Below are 17,851 nucleotides of genomic sequence, written 5' to 3'. Positions count from 1 at the left end.
ATTTTGGAATGGTGTTTATAGTATCCATCAACTTATTTAAATTTGGAATTTTGGGTAATTACTTTCTCATTACAAGCAAATACTATCTTTTATATCTAACTTTTATATTCATAATTTTACAGATCTCCTAAGGAGACTAACCTGTGGATATAATAGTCTCAGATCCAAATTTTGGAGTATATTTCTGCTCAAAGATTCTGACTTGTGCAATTGGGCTATTAGTGTTATTTATCTTTATGCAAATGACTGAGAAAGAGAGATAATGAGGATATATGAATATGATTTTGATTTAAACACATTCATCCCTCAATACTCCACTTAAACAGAGATATCAGGTACTCTTTTAAATGTAAAAGTCTGAACAGCCACTAAAATACATGGTTCTGAATTGGATCACATTAGGAAATAATGCAGATAGAAGAGATCTTAGGACCAAGATTTGAAGTTTGTCAACATTTTGAAATTTTGTTAAGGAAAAGATTCATTTAAAAAGAAAGAAGAGGTTGGTGAAAAAGTACTGCAACCTTCTGTATTGCTTGAATTCACCTTTGGAGTAAAGGGATCTCTTGTTTGAATCAAACATTTCAATGGGTCTTCTCTGTTCAAAATTAAAATCAAAATCCTATTCAGGAACATTCAATAGGGTTCTAACTACTTTGCATAATAATATAAAAAGATGTCTTTATTGTGTGCCTGGTAGTAGGTAACATCTTTCAAATGTGATTGCCTTTAGGAGCTTTTCCCCTTGATATAGATTTGTACTTTGTTGCCTGTATAAATTGTTATTAGAATCAATTGTATTCTCTCCAGGAGATTAGGAACAAATCCATAGGAAATGGGGCTTATCCTGAACACCTATTACTGGGTCACATGGGAGTTGACCAGACTGATAATGTCAAACCACTCTGGACTTTTCTACTATATTCCTTATAAGGGCACTCCAGATTGAATAACTCAGGCTTTGCAAAATGCACTATTATCACCATTCACTTTTAGTGATTTTTTCTCTGAAAGAAATAACCATTCCACCCATCAAGTAAGATACAATTACAATTCAGGGGCTGATGGGAGAAGTATTTGGTAATAAGGTGACATAAAAAGGGGACTGCAAACAGATTTAGGGGTTTGAGAAAGGTTCTCGGAAGAACTGACTTCCAAACTGAGTGTTTAGTTGGACAAGGAAAAAGAGATGGGTGAAGAATGTGGGGCAACATTCTTAGCATAAACAATAGTACATATAAAATTCTACAGGCAAATGTGATTTATAGGGTTGTGCAACTGAGGAAAGGGAAGGACTGAATGGATCAAAGAATTAAAAAAGGCATTATCAAAAGTTGCAGTTGCCAAACTAAGCAGGGCTAATGTCAGAGAATCTCTTCAGGGACATAGCATGCTAAATTTGAGAATTTAAATTTCTCTTTAGAATCCCTTTAATTTTACTTTTGGTGATAATATTTACAGTACCGTGATATATGAAATAACACTTCAGAGACTGTGATACTTTTGTCAAAAAGTGTATTTGGTGTCAAAAAACAAATCAGCATGTAAATAAGGAAAGATTATTTGAAAGGATTATTGCAAGGGGGAGAGGAACTATTGCAATAGGGAGAAACACTGACCATGAGATCAGCCAATATCTCAAAGGTAAGGCAAAAAGGGCTCTTTTAAATGGGGGGAGCTGATGAACATGATTAGAGAAAACTGGTATGGGTAAGTGGGATAAAAATGTAATATAATCAGTTGATTAGGGAGTGTTTTTCCCTGAGATAAGCTTATGTTCTGGAGGGGCTGTTGAGAAGGGGTCCTGTGCTGGCTCAGGGTGGGAAGCCGGGGGTCAAAGTTCAGGAACCAGGAAGAAGGAAAGAAACTTAACTGAAGTTTGGTCAAGACAACAGATATTTTATCCAGATTAGTCAGTGAGTTCAAACAATTCAACTAAGCATTTATGAGGAAAAGAATGGCAATTTGTAGGGCCTATCTCTAGCCTTCTCATAGGTTAACAAGTGAAGTATTCTTGAGTCTTACCTAAATCACATGGGGAAGAATGAGACTTTACTGTAATCAATTTCCTGGAAAACAAACCTCCCTCCCCTCCTGTGGGAGGGAGGTTGTTTAATTGTAATGATTTCCAGGATCATAGGGCTTGAACTAAATTCAACTTGGTCACTGTTATGTTGGTGGGGATGGGGAACAGGAGACAGACAAATGTGAACAATGAAAACAATAAAGACTTTTACAAGTGCCAAAATTGGAAGCCTTTATGTTTCAGTGATAGACCAAGGCTGTAAATTTCAGAGAAATAACAGACTAAATAACTCAGCAAAATCAAAGGATAAATTTATTGATAGCACAGGATTCTACAACATGAAAAGGATGATTCTACAAAATGAGAAAAAAAAATTGTTTAGAAAAGTAAACCTTCCAAACAGTAATATTGTGTTTAACAGGAAAACAAAGATACAAGTTAGGATTTCATACATAATACAAATATAGTTTATAAAAAGGAGCAGTGTAAGGCCATGAGAATGAAGACAAGTGTGCTGAATGGATTATCTAATTAGACATTGAGTTGGTCAAGCATGCCTGTCAGAATAGGCTAAGATAAACTGAGGTAGCCAACAGCCTCAGAATCTCAGTGAATTAAAATAATAAAAAGTTTATTTCCTGCTTATGTTATATCTATAATGGTTTAGCAGAAGGTTCTGTTTGCTACCATATGAAAATTGTCTGAGATCATCTCTTTCTTATAGTAATTTGTCAGTGATAGCCAACACACTCTAACATTTTGTTTATCAAACTCTTTTCTAGATCTATGAGTTCACAAAATACATTGCCTATCCTAGAATTATAGCAGTAAGAATTTAAATCTTTTGCCACCATATAGTATGGATTGCCCTCCTTTCAGCTTTAGCATAACAGTTTCTTCCACCTGTAGCCAGCTTATAAACCAATACTACATATTTAATTCTTCTTTTGTACATTACATAACAATTTCTACATTACTCAGTGGCTGAATAGGCTAACTTACTCTGCATTATCAACAGACCTGTATCTCAGTGGCTTAACCAACAAAGGCTGACATTTCACTCATACTACTACTAGTCCTTGACCAGTCCAATTTTTCATAACCATTTAGGAATCTAGACTGAAGCAGTAGCCATCATCTCAATTATTGCTTGTTGCCATACCAGTAGGAAGGAATACTCTAGAGGATCACAAATTTGCAATTAAATTCTCTGACTAGGAAGGGAGAGAGATCACTTCTGCGCACAACTCTTCTGTTACAACAGGGGGGCCTTGCATGCAATCTTAACATGTGTCCAGAAGGAGGAGAGACAGAGATTACTTGGCAATTAACATTAATGACAATCATGGAAATTATAGTAGTAGAATTCAGGAAAGAAAAGGAATCTAGAAGGTAAATGTTTAGGACCTCGATTATTATGGGAAAATGATTGGGAGGAAAGATATGAGTGAAACAGATTAACAGAGATGAGCTTCAAAAGCATGATTTTTTTTTTTTTTTAACATAAAAGTAGAGAAGTAAAGGTTCAGATGTGGCATTGAGAAACAAAGGTAATACTGACTCCCTCACCTCAACACATACCTGACTTGGTTATTCTGATGGTGTGGGTAAATAAGTACTCTTTAATAAAGAGGGACTTTAATGCAAGTAAAATCATGAGGAAATCTCTAGGTTCATTAGGAAAAAAAAATGGAGACATTTTTTATTCTATACATTTTATTAAGTTATTTGTAATAGGAAGTTTCAAAAGGTATAATGTGGTGGATTTTGGGTGAAAGACATAGGTGGAATAATTTAAGGCATGGAAAGAAGCATAAATGGACCACTGGTATTTTTTTTTCTTTTCTTTTTTTTTTTTTTTTTTCCCAGTACCTAAGGATAAGAAACATGGCTGAAATTAGCTGATTCTAAGATCCTGAATAATAATGGTGAAAGTAAATAAACAAATTACAAAGTGCACAAACTCATACAAAGATTTTGACCATGGTTCCGGGCTCCTTTGAAGGGATCAAACTATAGGCTCCTGGTATTAACTTCTTTTATTACTCTTAGGATAGAGGTAGCTCAAGCTCTCTCTTTTTGTAAACCCACTAAAGGCTTAATAACCTCATCTGTCTTATTGAACACAGTCATCAGAGAATTATTTTCTATCAAGTAAGCACCAAAATTCAACTAATATTGCTGTGATCACTCAAAGGTAACTTTCATCAGGAAGATTTGCTTGACTTCTCCAGCCTGAGAATCATGACCCTGTATGCTTCTGCAGCCATATGGGCCAAATAACTGGCCCCCTCCTTCTACTGGCGCTGTTGTTCAGTCTGCTTTCAACGCTGCAACCATTTTAAAATAGAAGTCAGAATGCCACAGCTCTAGTCAAAACTCTGTGATAGCTTCCATTTTAACTCAAGTAAATTCCAAAGGCCTTACACTTGCCCTCAAGTTTTTATATGATCTCATGTCCTTTTTTATTTCCTCCCCCTTGTTCATTCTGTAGGTTATCCTCACCTTCTTATATTTCAGTATGTTCATGTGATGGGTTCCTGTGTTTCAGACTTTGCACTGGCTTTTTCTTTGTCCTGGGATACTCCCCTGAGATATCTATTATATCTAACTATACCATGTTCTTCAAGTCTTTGCTAAAATCATCCTTATCAAATAAACTTCACAAAGACAGTTTAAATTGCCACCTTTACATTCTGGACACCCTTATTCTGCCTTATTTATTTCTATTATGCTTATCAACTTATATACAATATCATTTTCTTCTTATATTGTGTTAATGTTTTATTGTCTATTTTTCTTGCCATAATAGAAGCTCCATAAATGTAGATATTTTTGTATTTTTCCTCTGCTTTGCTCACTGATGTATCTTAGGAAACTGTAAGAGTGGTAGGCACTTAATAGTTACTTGTGAAATGAATTATGATAACCAGAATTGGTCTAAGAGCAATATTTAAGTCTTATTTACGTTAGTTTTCAGCTAAGGGGCCAAAAGTCAGGGAAAAAAAAATGATGCCAAGGAGACCTGAAATAGTATGTAAAGTATGTAACACATTTGCCATTTTGCATATTTAGAAAAAGATTTTATAAAGTAGTATATTTGAAGTAATGCATTTAATGTCTACCTTTCAGTAAAATTGAAACCTAGGACATTTTTATAAACTTGAAAGTACATTTTATCTTTTATTTAAGATAGAGAGTTGCACAAGAGACAACACAATTGAATTGCCCAATTTATCTTCAGTTATCTACATGTGCAAGACAGGTTGCATTTGTCAAATTACCTGCTCAAATTTGTAATCCTACTTTAATTTATTTGTTTTCATTGTTTTGTGTTTAAAATAATGTGCACTAGAATTGATTTTAAAAGTCTTAATGCAGATACTTAATTTAATCACATGTATATTCTGAGTAACACTGATCTTTCTTTTTCTCTTTCTTCCTTTCTCTTTCTTTCTTTCTTTCTTTCTTTCTTTCTTTCTTTCTTTCTTTCTTTCTTTCTTCTTTCTTTCTCTTTCTTCCTTCCTTCTTTCTTTCTCTTTCTTCCTTCCTTTTTTCCTTCCTTCTTTCCTTCCTTCCTTCCTCCATTCCTCCCTTTCTTTCTCTCTCTCTCTTTTTCTCTCTCTCCCTCCCCCAAACTTTCCCTCTTTCTCTCTTGATCCACATGAAAATGGTCAATTGATTTCTGATAAGAAAACAAAAGAAATTCAACAGAAAAAGGATAGTTTTTTAAACAAATGATCCTGGAACAGCTGAACTTTCATATGCAAAAAAACAAAAATAAGAAAAAAAAACTCAACCCATATGTCGAACTTAGACCTCAAACTTTATACAAAATTAACTCAAATAAGATTGTAAACTTAAATGTAGAATATCAATTTATAAAACTTTTAGCAAAAAACACACTGGAAATCTTTGGAACACTGGGCTAGGCAAAGTGGTTTTAGTACAACAGCTAAAAGAATGCTATATATAAAATAAAAATTGAGAAATTGTTGTTAAAGTCTCTACTAAGAGAATTAAAGCATCAAAACACAGACTAGGAAGAAATACAGATCTTCCTTGACTATGATGGGCTACCTAATCTACTGAACATCACAGTTTTGGCCTACCCTATCTTAAATGACAAAATCATTTAACACAAAGCCTATTTTAAGATAAAGTGTTGAATATTTCATGTAATTTAATGAATACTGTACTGAAAGTGAAAACCAGAATGGTTGTATGGATACAGAATGACTTAAGTGTATCCTTGTTTACCCGTGTGATTACATGTCTGACCGGAAGCTCTGGTTCATTGATGCTGTTTAACATCACAAGAGAGTATTGTACCACAGAAAGATGGCCCTGGAAAAGATTGCAGTTCAAAACTGGAGGTACAGTTTCCATTTAATGCAAATCACTTTTGCACCATTGTTCAGTTGAAAAATTATAAGACGAACCACCATATTGGAAACTATCTGTGTTTGCAAATCACATATCTTATAAATTACTTGTATCTAGATTATATAGAGAACTCTCAAAACACAACAATAAAAAACTAATAAAAAATTGGCAGAAGATCTGAAAAGGAGCTTCACCAGGGAAGATAAATAGATGACAAATAAGCATATAAAAAGATGCTCAATATCATTATTCATTAGGGAGGTAAATTACAACCATACAAAGATGCCACTACATAGCCATTAGAATAAGGAGGGGAAAACTGATAGTACCAAGTACTAAGTGCTGGAAAAGAATTCAGACTTGAAATCTCATATTTAATTAGTCAATATACAAAATGATACAACATTACAAAGAATAATGTGTAGTTTCTTATAAAGTTAAACATAGAATTATGTATGCATCCCAGCCATATGTATAGAACAGTTTTATTCAAATTACTAATAGCTGGAAACTACCCAAATGCCCCCCACCTGGGAAATGGATAAACAAATGGGAATACATCCATAATGAAATGCTACTCAGCAACAGGAAGGAGCCAGCTATTGATAGACAAAATAAATTATCCATAGTCATAGATTGCTGGTGTTTTTCATAAAAGATAAAAGTGACTTTCAAATCTCATCTTCTAGGATACTGATTTGGAAGTGGAATTGTGCAACATCAATGAATATAAAGGGTCATGATACACTAGACACTAACTCTTTGGTGAGGTAATAATTTTTTTAATCCCTGATTTAAAAAAAATAGAAATAGATATTGAAATTTTTAGAATTATCCAGAACAGGGAATGCTGCCCCCTTAATAATGGACTACAAGTCCTTAGAGGAAGCTAACTCAACTAGCAAGTTCATACTAATTTGGGAACCTAAATAAATCTAAGCTTAAGGATATTTCTCAAGTAAATGATTAATTAGCATTCCACTTTAAATCAATCTCTTATTTATTTAGGTAGTGCAAATGGGTACCAAAATTTAATCCTGTCTATAAAATTAAACACTAGTGTAGCTAAACATGTAAACTAAGCACCTGCCCATGTTACACATCAGGAGTGGCTGATACCTATGGTTAGTATCTTCAATTGCCATCGGAATATAATCAACACTGTAATAGTAATAATATCCACCCTTACAAGCCCTTAAATCTCTTCCTTCTTAGACACAGGCTTACTCACTAGTCTCCTCAACAATAGAACAGGAGAAGGAAATATCCAGTGTCTACTAAGTACCAGATTCTGTGTAAGAGGGATTGACATCATCTAATGTAATCTATGTAACATCTTTATGCAATAAATTTATTCTCTATTTTTAAAATGTGGAAATCGAGGTTCAGAAAGTTTATCTTATCCAAATTCACATACCTAGTAAGTGTTGGAGCTTAAAATCCACATGATAATTGTGTTCATATCTCTGAGACCATCCCCCTCCAACTTGAAGACTTTGATGAATATCTGCACAAAGTTTCAGCAGACCAATTTTATTAATTTCATGTAACCCAGCAGGGAAGGGCAGCAGAGTGGCGTGAAAGAACCTTCTGGCAACCTAGGTATAAATTTATAATGAGAAAATCAGCTTAGCACTTTTTAGGTAAATTGTATTGGTAAAATTTAGGGATAGCCTATCTAATCTATATAATACATAGACGTAACAATATATTTTGCAAAACAGAACACTTTCAAACACTGTCTAATTTCAAGCCAACTATTCTTTAATTCATTGGATGAATTTCAATGAAAAGTTTGAGTAATTATGAGTAATTAACATTAAAACTATCTTATTTTAGAGAGTATTCTATTTTTTAAATCTTGTTTCACCACATATTGCTGATGTCTGTCTCTTTTTCATGGTGAGAGACTGAACTGGCTGCCAAGACAAAGAAGAGAGATTACAGAAAAAAAAACCCAAAAAAACAAAAAAACAAAAAACCCTCTTTATAGTCTTATAAACAGCATTTATAAGCCTGAATTTTAACATTACAATGGAGTAATTACCTATCGGGAATGGAAAGAAGTAATAAAATATGTCAAGTAATAACTCTAAGCTATTACATCTCCTTTTAAGAGTTTATATAGTCTAGTTTAGCTAGTTTAATTTTTTATGTAACTATTCACACTTGAAGGCTAAATCAGCCTCCACTTGCTGACTCAAGGCTATTTAAGAAGGCTTTTAAAAATGAGGCACAGGAGGACCCCTGTATCTGTAGGTCCACCATATAGCGGAGATATTTTCATTTACCATGCTTACATTTAGTTCTTTTCTTAAATAACACAAGTGACAGGGGTAATTCCAGCATGGATATGAGCGATCCACTCCCCATAAAGGTCACAACTTGTACATTAAACAGTATCTGGTGAGAGTTATATACCAGGGAATGTAACAATTGTGCTAAATAGACTGCTTGAATATTTACATAAAAAGTGGTTATTCCAAGTTTTTGTTGATATGGGTCAAATAACGTTTCATACCATGTTTTCCATGATTTCTCTGCCATCTGTGCTGTGATGCCCAGACTCCAAATGTACAAGCCAAGGAATGCAATCCATGAGTATGTTTCTGTCCATTTGATCCAGTGTTCTGGGATGCAGGGTGGGGGTGTTTAAAATCTTTAAACAATGTATGTACTCTCCTGGGAATTGTCAATAGATCATATTTGCTCCACGGGATTTCTCTGGACCGTGTGTACGTTGCTAATAGGGGTGTACAGTGTTCTGCAGCAATTCTTCCTAGGATTCCCGCACAGCTGATCTGAAAGTTGGTTTTCGTCCTCCTCCTGATGTTTACTTATTTCTTCTTCTTCACAAGAAGCCATACCATTTACAGTCAAATTTCCTGTGTCTTCTGGAGAAGCTAGGTGGCACTGAATATGGGAATTGCGAATTTGAGCTGCCTGTTGGATAAAAAAGCCTTTATGGAAATGTTGGTCATCTTGGATCCAAGTTAGCAGGACTCCAACAATTTGTCATATATCTCCTTGTATACCATGTCAACTTTATCAAAACTTCTTCCAATGCAGCATTTCACCCAAAGAATAAGTGAGGTGTATGAGGCAGTTAACAAAAGAGAAAAGTTCATTTGGAATGGCATTTAAAACATTTGGAGGGAATACAGTTATCAGGTTGCTGATTAATGCTGGAGAATCCCACAACTTCCAAATCTTTTATTTCAATTCCATTGATACTATTCAGTAATTCTGCAATAATCAACTTGCACTCCTACATGGGGAATAAGGGTCCATGAAGAGATGCTAACTGTGCATGGCATTGCAGAGAACCTTGTGCGATATCTGAAAAAAATCTCTGATTTTTCCATGTACTGTGAGGAAAAGCTTCATAACTCTATTGCCCAGAAGAGTCTCCTGCCTGGGCTCTGTTGGATTTGATTACACATTTGAGAGGATTCAAACATAGCTCTATAGTGTCTGCCCAAATTTGGAGGAAGAAAGTTCCAGCTAAAGGCCTGATTGCCAAGTACAAGGTAACTGCTGAAATATCCAAGACGTTTTAGTATTGAGCTTGCTTCTCCTGAGGAACTGCAGAACTTCAATAGTTAAATGAAGATGTGACAAAGGTCTTTTTCCTGAAATACACTCCTGTAGTTCTCCTGGAATCCCATATGCAGTCCAATGTTGCTCATGTTACTTGAACTTGAGTATTCACTCAATAGTACAGTTAGAATAAAAGAGGCCATAGTTTGCATAGTGGGATTGCCACTACTTACCAACTGGATGACTTCATAAAACATGCTTTTGCAGTTAATTGATTTATCTGACGATCCTCATTTTATAATTAATGCCGCTGCAAATAGAATTTGTTCTCGAATGTACTTTTGGAGGTTAGGCCTTTGTAAAGGCGTAAGTTAAAAGAAATGTTTGCAGTGACTTGAGGCTATCTTTTTACAGAAGAATCCACTCTCAGACAACTGCTTCCAGGATGACTGTGGCAGCTTAAAAGAGAACATAGTCCATTTTGTTTTCTGTTCTGTTTTTGTTTTTTAATCTAGTCCATTTTGCTTTCTGTTTTTTATTTTGTTTAATCTTGCCTTAGCACCACAAAGAGGGTAGTTCCCCTCAAAATACACCTCAGGCAAGTGGCAGCTAATCACCTATTATAAATTTCTAAAACTTTCCTCCTTCTCTTCAGCTGTTACTTCCAAAGCATGAAGTATGAAAATATGCTTGTAAACTGTAAATCTTGACTCTGATTTCCTAAACAGGAATATGCCGAACCTCACACGCTGACAGTGGCTGTCCCAGCTGCCATCCCTGCGGTCTGCGCAGTCCTGGTGGCTGGCCTGGCCTCCCGACTCTGGGGGACGGAGAAGGAGATATTAATCGAGCTAGCTGCCTTGCTGGGGTACACGAGCCAGGGAGCCAGGCGAGGCCACCGTGGTTGGCCCAGATGATGGCGGTATGTACTGTTTTATTTTTCTTTATTTTTTGTTTTGTTTTGTTTTTTTTAATTAACATATAATGTATTATTTGTTTCAGGGGTACAGGTCTGTGATTCATCAGTCCTACACAACACCCAGCACTCACCACAGCATATGCCCTTCCCAATGTCCATTTCATTTCTAAGGAAGTTGAAGATTAGATAGATGAAATGGTTTGTTCTGGGGACATGTCGAAACTTAAATTCAGAGGCGCCTGGGCGGCTCAGTGGGTTAAGCATCTGCTTTTGGCTCAGGTCATGATCCCAGTGTCCTGGGATCTAGCCCCAGCTTGGACTCCCTGCTCAGCAGGGAGCCTGCTTCTCCCTCTGCCCCCCCCACACACACTCATGCTCTCTCTTCCTGTCTCTCTCTCAAATAAATAAAAAATCTGTGAGAAAAAAAAAAAAAAAATTCAAACCTGAGATATGCTTGACACCAGCACTTGGATTCCTTGATTAATCTGTTTCTCAAATAACAATCCACCTCACCTAAAGAGATTTTAAGATTTTGAAACTTTCTTCAAATGCTTCTTTTCAAATTAGTCCTGTAAATTTCTGATTTCAGGTATAAGGATATTTTCAAGATTAGCAAAAACTCCACACATAATTGTTAGTTGGATGAATAAATCTCTTATAATCCCATTCTTTTACTGATGAGGCAATATGTAGCTTTTTTTCTTTTTTTAAGGTTTTTTTATTTGAGATAGAGAGAAAGGGTGTACACGTGGGGATGGGCAGAAGGAGAGGGAGAATCTCCAGCAGACTCCCACCGAGTGTAGAGCCAGCCTCAGAGCTCAGTCTCTTCACCCTGAGAGCAGGACCTGAGCCTAAATCAAGAATGGATTGCTCAACCAACCCAGCCACCCAGGTGCCTCTAGGCAATATGTAGCATAAAGAAATTAAAATTATATTCTACACTCACATAGTACCTTATGGGAACCAAATTTAGAACCTAAGCATCTTGCCTCAACTAGCTGTATTCTGGTTAATAACAACAGTAACAAAGATACTACAAATACAGATAAATATAATAAAGCATATTACTTAATTTAGCTAAAAAAGTAATGATTGCATAAAGTAGTGGGTGACACATCTCAACTTTGACTTGGAAAAGTTCTTCACAGATTATGATATTAGGAGAGACATAGAAAAATGTTACTATGGATCAGTGAGGTAACCTGACCTAAGACTACCTGTGCCGAGAGAAGACTACTACGGGAGTGGCAGGCACATGGAGCAACTGGCTACTCAGGCCCTACCTGACCACCCCAAGGGCTGAGAGGATCAGTATCTCAGCACACCTATAACCAGGCTGATAAAGTTTCAGCATGCTTTTTGTATGGGCACATCATTTATTAAAATATTAACATTCTTATACTCCAGTTGGTAGTCTGTTTCCCAAATCCCCTGAGAGCCCCTCCTACCAAATGGGTCTTTCCAGTTCCAAATCTCTACATTGCCCTATCATACAGAAACAAAAGGTAAATCCTAGGCAGTAGGATGCCTCCAGGACTCTGTTTCCTTGTTCATCCTCTGCCTGGGACCCCACATTGTATCCTGACACACTGGTAGTAGTAGTCCTACTAAAGATTTTTGGTTATTTATTTATTTGGAATCCCTATTAGTCATTTTGATGTAATTAAATGTTACATGAAGTCATTAGCTAACCATTTAATATCTCTTAATAGGACAGTAATACAGTTATAAAATATGCTGCATACGAGTTTTAAATCAATTATTACAGTAAAATTGCTACATGTGCAGTCAGTGGTGGGAAGTACATGTTGTTTCAAATCACAGGCTATAGAACTAGACAAATCTAGGTTTGAATATTGCTTCTATACTTAGCTAAGTCTATGGTGGATGGAAGCCCTCTAAGATCTCACTGCTTTATTTATGAAATGGAGATAATTTCTAATGCCCCTTTCTTCATCCCAACACCCATGTTACCTAAAGAATCCTGCACCAGAAGATTACTATATGATACCTAACATTTTAAATCTGAATGGAATCTTATCATGCGTTTCGCTTTATTTTTTATTTAAACATTTTTTTTCAGCATTTAAAATCCCTCTCAATGAAAGTATAATATAAGTATCTCTCTGGGGAAAATTCAACTGATAGTATTCCTTATAGAACATTTCAAAAGAAACTTCATGTTCTTTGAAAGCTCATGTTCCTCAGAATATGAGTTTGATGTATTTAGTGGACAAAGTACACATTTCATTCTCCTTTAAATTAAATCTTTTGTGCTAAATAAAAAAGGGGGAGAAAATTATGTATGTTCGATTAGATGTGGATAGACTTCCATTGCAGTTTTTTTTTTTGTGGATACTTTTCATGAATGGTTATTCTGAATAATGTTACGGTAAAACTAGTGATGATATTATCCAATAGGGAAAATAATAAAATAGATCAAATTTTAAATTGTTATATTATGTCACATATTTCTATGAACTCAAATAAAATATAATGTCAGTATGTTCGTGATCTTTTCAGTATATTTAGGAAAAAAAAGTTGTTGTTCATGAAATATCTCTTTTCAACATATACCGTAGAAAAGGACACAGTTTTTGTTACTAAGATGTTTCTGTTGTAAATATTATATGGTCAGAAATATAAATATTTGACATTTTTAGGGTATGACCTGATAAAATTGTTTACACACTAGAAGAAATTATTTAAATTTTAAAAAGTATGTCTTTGGGGCGCCTGGGTGGCTCAGTTGGTTAAGCGACTGCCTTCGGCTCAGGTCATGATCCTGGAGTCCCGGGATCGAGTCCCGCATCGGGCTCCCTGCTCGGCGGGGAGTCTGCTTCTCCCTCTGACCCTCCCCCCTCTCATGCTCTCTCTATCTCATTCTCTCTCTCAAATAAATAAATAAAATCTTAAAAAAAAAAAAGTATGTCTTTAATTAAAGAAAAATCCTAAGAAGGCCAAAAAACAGAAAAAGCAGAGATGGTTACATGAACTGTACAGATAAGGTTAAATTTGTAGAGAAATCATTAAAGGAAAACAAAAATAATAAAAACTGTAAAGGGGGTTTTTTAAATCATTTTTAAATAGACTTAAGACAAGTAAACTTTAATGCAGTTTTTTTTTTTTTTTAAGATTTTATTTATTTATTTGACAGAGAGAGAGAGACAGCGCGAGAGGGAACACAAGCAGGGGGAGTGGGAGAGGGAGAAGCAGGCTTCCTGCTGAGCAGGGAACCCAATGTGGGGCTCGATCTGGGGACCCTGAGATCGTGACCTGAGCTGAAGGCAGACGCTTAACGACTGAGCCACCCAGGTGCCCCTTTAATGCAGTTTTAAATTCTACACTTGATTTGGGTTAAATGAAACCAAATACAGGTTGCTGTAATAGGGTAATTATAGGTTTCCTTAGGAGTTTATTGGAAAGAAACCAGTTGTAATGATGGGTAAGTGATTGATATCAAAACTGATTCTATGTCTAGGATGCCTAGAGGTCGTTAGATTAAAGGAAGCATGTTTTGCAAAAAGAAATCTAGGCCAAAGTCAAGAGGTAAGTGAGAACATTGGGAATGGACGTTGAGCTGCCTAGAACTTAGATTTGGGAGTTACAGAATGGGAGATGGTGTTGAAAAGGGAAAATGAAGTCGGGTAAGTAATTGAACAGGAACACAAAAGTAAATGAAGTGTCTTAAAAACAAATTGATCAGTTTGATTTCAAGTAAGAAAAAAGAGATGCTATTACAATGTCAGAGGAACAACGTGATCAAATTTGCTTTGTGGCTGAGAGAGGAGAATGTATCAAGGGGAGTAAGACTGGAGGCTGAAGGACAAAATAGAAGGTAATTGTAGGAATTTAGGTAGCTAGCTGTAATGTTAAACTAAGCTGAAATGCCTGCTATGAGCAGTGGAGAAGAACAGAGATTGGAGGGAAACTTTAGAAAACAGAATGAAAAAAAAGGAAAACAGAATGAACTGCACTTAGCTACCGCTTAGAAGAAGATGTCTAAAGGAAGGGGATGAAAAAAGATTCTTAAATATCTAAGGTCCTTTCCAAAGGAATGTTGTCTTTTCATTACTACCATTTGGCCTTTTATTTTAAAAAGTGTTTAAAATGGCATCTTATCGTTGGCTTAATTTGCATTTTCTTGTTCTGACATTAATAGAACATCAGAGAACATAGAGATAGAACATTTTCCAGAATGTCTATCGTTTTTACTATTTCATAACATGAAATCCTTGCCTGTTTATCAGTGAATGTCCAGAGCGGGGAAAAGATGATATAATCATATTTTTAAAAATATCTATTTTATATTGAATTACCTGTGACTGTTTTCCCAATACTATTATTATAAATTTATATTTTATTTTTATCTAATTTTCCTTAGATAATCTAATTAATCTTTTATTTCAGATATTTTTGATCATATCTAACTGAAAAAAAAAATCCCTCAAGGATCAATTTGTATTAACTATTTCATTCACAAAATTAGAAAATATATATTAAGCACCCATTATGTGCCTGTAACTGTGCTGGGCCTTTAGAAAGACTTTGTTTACTCCTAAGTAAGAGTTTATGCACAGAGTACCCCATCTTTTCTCTATCATGGCAATATTAATAATACTTTCATCTTGACATTTAGTGCACTTAATTAAAGTCATCAGTTTATTTTTTCTAACCACTACACCAGGCTCATGGAAAGCTAGTAGTAAAATAGCTTTTACTCAATAACTATAGTTACTGTAGTAGAACAATAGTTCATATTTAAACCATATGTGCTTATTTCAGTCTTTTAAATAATTTCTGATGTTGATGACCAAACTTTCTGCTATAACATAATGATCACTATCAGTGACATCAAATTTTTATTTATCTCCCTGTGAAACAGAAAAGAACTTTCAATGAGCTCTGTGTATCTGAGAATTCTTTTGCCTTTTTAAATGTTTGACAAACTAATTGCTGGCAAAAGTCTTGATTTAAATGTTAAAGTCAAATTGCTGTGGATCTTGTTCTAATTTACTAGCACTTAGGCTCTTGGGTTTCTGAGATTAACAATAACCAAAGAAAGACTCAGATTCAGCTAACTTAAATAAACAAAAGAAAGAGGATTTATATAAAGGTTAGTGAAATAACTAAAGCTAAACATTCAAGTCTTAGGAAAGATGATGGCTCAGGGCAACACTGGGAATGCCAGCAGGAACTCAGGCAGTCTCAACCAGGGTAAAGCCTTAAAATAATGTAATTTAATAAATCTTCAGCCTCTTTATTATAGATTAATATTCACAGAAGTGCATATTTTCTAAGTGTCAGGGGTAGGAGATATTTTCATTGAGCCAGTTTGCATCACATACTGCCTCTGCTGTTGTCATAGAGATTGGGATCTGTTCCTAGAAGAAGGACTAATAAGCAGGCAAAAACAATAGAAATTCTCTCACATACTCTACCTGTCCAAAGTCTTAGGCAAGTACTACCCCACTCCTTTTTCTATGTATATAATTCCTAAAATGTTCCTGTTTTACATAGTGTGTCTCACAATTAAAAATAATCTACTCCATTTACAGTAGGAGAAAACCAAAAGTAATTTTTAGCTAATGCTTCCAAAGATGACATTTGGTGTTCTCTGGGTTATGTCTATTTCTTGGGTTGCTCTGTCATTATAACATCTCAGTGTTCTGTGATCTATGGACCATGTCAACCAACACACTTTGTGTTTAATAGTGGACAAAATCAAGAGAAAGGAAATGTATGTAAAAGAGTAAGCAGTGCTGCAAATGACCATGGGAAGTAAACTTGTCACTGCTTTTTTTTTTTTTTTAATTTCTATTTATATAATTTTATCTTTGGCCAGAATATTCTCAGGTCATATTTCTTTATTTTTCTATCTTGTGAGTTGAACTAACTTATCTATTCCTTGTTATTGGAGCCTCTGTGGATCCTATTACATTGTCTTACTTAATATTTATTACTAGGCCTGCTATTACATGGAAACGTTCCAGAGTATTACTTGGGTTCTACCCATATTTCTGTAGCACAATCTCTATTTCTCCTTGATTATCAGGTCAGCCATTCTAGTAAAATATGTAACCCTGTTCTAGGAGAATTGAGAAGATATGCTTGTAGAAGTATCATTTTGCTAAATTAAAAATATATATATACTTTCTTCTGGTTTCAATACCCACAAGAGTCGCAACCCTCCTGATTTCTATTACCATGATTAGTTTTGTTGTGGTTTTGAATTTTCTATAAATATAATCAAATAGATTTTTTTTAATTTTATATTTTTTAATATTTTATTTAAAATCCAATTAGTTAACATACAGTGTTAGTTTCAGGTGTACAATGTAGTGATTCAACACTTCCATACATCACCTCGTGCTCATCACAGCAAGCGCACGCCTTAATTCTCCTCACCTAGCTTACACATACCCTCTCCCCCCTCCCCTCTGGTAACCATCAGTTTGTTCCCTATAGTTAAAAATTCTGTTTCTTGGTTTGTCTCCCTTTCTCTTTTTTCCCCCTTCGTTCATTTGTTTTGTTTCTTAAATTCCACATATGAGTGAAATCATATGGCATTTATCTTTCTCTGACTTATTTTACTTAGTATAATACTCTCTAGCTCCACCCATGTTGTTGCAAATGGCAAGATTGCATTCTTTTATGGCTGAGTAATCCATTCATTATTCGATGGGCACTTGGACTGTTTATTTAATTTGGCTATTTTTGTTTTGCTTTGTTTTTCGTTTTTTGTTTTTTTGGTGTGTGTGTGCCTGGCTTTGTTAGCTCAATATTATATCTATGAGATTTATCCATATTGTGCTTAGTGAGCAATTATTTAATCCTTTTTTCTTCAAGTTATCCAACCAAACCATTACCCAGTGCCCAGAAATCAACATAGAGTCTGATTCCAGGCATCACACCTTTTAAACCGACTAAACGTCACATTCAAAATTCTACTTTTTTTTTTTTTTTTTTTTTAAGATTTT

At 35.0% G+C, this 17,851-nt stretch overlaps 1 pseudogene; it reads right to left on the bottom strand.

The window, feature by feature from the left end:
* Positions 1-8,927: 8,927 nt before the first annotated feature.
* Positions 8,928-17,851, bottom strand: part of LOC123848850 (exportin-4-like) — a 49,827-nt pseudogene continuing 40,903 nt past the window's right edge.

Source organism: Mirounga angustirostris, unplaced genomic scaffold, assembly GCF_029215605.1.
Source record: "Mirounga angustirostris isolate CCGP_5_RB_7025 unplaced genomic scaffold, mMirAng1.0.hap1 SCAF_2, whole genome shotgun sequence".
NCBI lineage: Eukaryota > Metazoa > Chordata > Mammalia > Carnivora > Phocidae > Mirounga > Mirounga angustirostris.
This window is presented reverse-complemented; position numbering and strand designations above follow the sequence as displayed.